Source organism: Eimeria mitis, genomic scaffold (genome assembly GCF_000499745.2).
Source record: "Eimeria mitis Houghton genomic scaffold, Emh_scaff1396, whole genome shotgun sequence".
Classification (NCBI taxonomy): domain Eukaryota; phylum Apicomplexa; class Conoidasida; order Eucoccidiorida; family Eimeriidae; genus Eimeria; species Eimeria mitis.
Genome location: NW_013569054.1, coordinates 4,539 through 4,934, shown reverse-complemented (window position 1 = coordinate 4,934; position 396 = coordinate 4,539).

The window sequence follows — 396 nt, the reverse complement described above, 5'->3', positions numbered from 1 at the left end:
TTTTTTTTTTTTTTTTGTTTTTTTTTTTTGTTTGTTTCTTTGTTTGTTTATTCTGTTTGTTTTTATTTGTGTATTTGTTTTGTATTTTAATTTAATTTATTTATTTCGTCTTCGTTATTTTTGTTGCTGCGACTCTTTCTGCTGCTACTGCTGCCCTTCTGCTGCTGCTGCTGCTGCTGCTGCTGCTGCTGCTGCTGTCTGTCTGTCTGTATTGCTGCTGCATGCGTGTGTTGTGTGTGTGTTTAGCCTGGCAAGAGTATATACTGTATATGTGTTCTCGTTTTGTTTTATCTTTTTCTTTGTCTCCTCTTCTCGCTGCTCGTATTCTCTGCGGCCTTGCAGACGCTGGCTTAGAGGTATATACACCCCACACACCACACGCATGCATGCATGCAT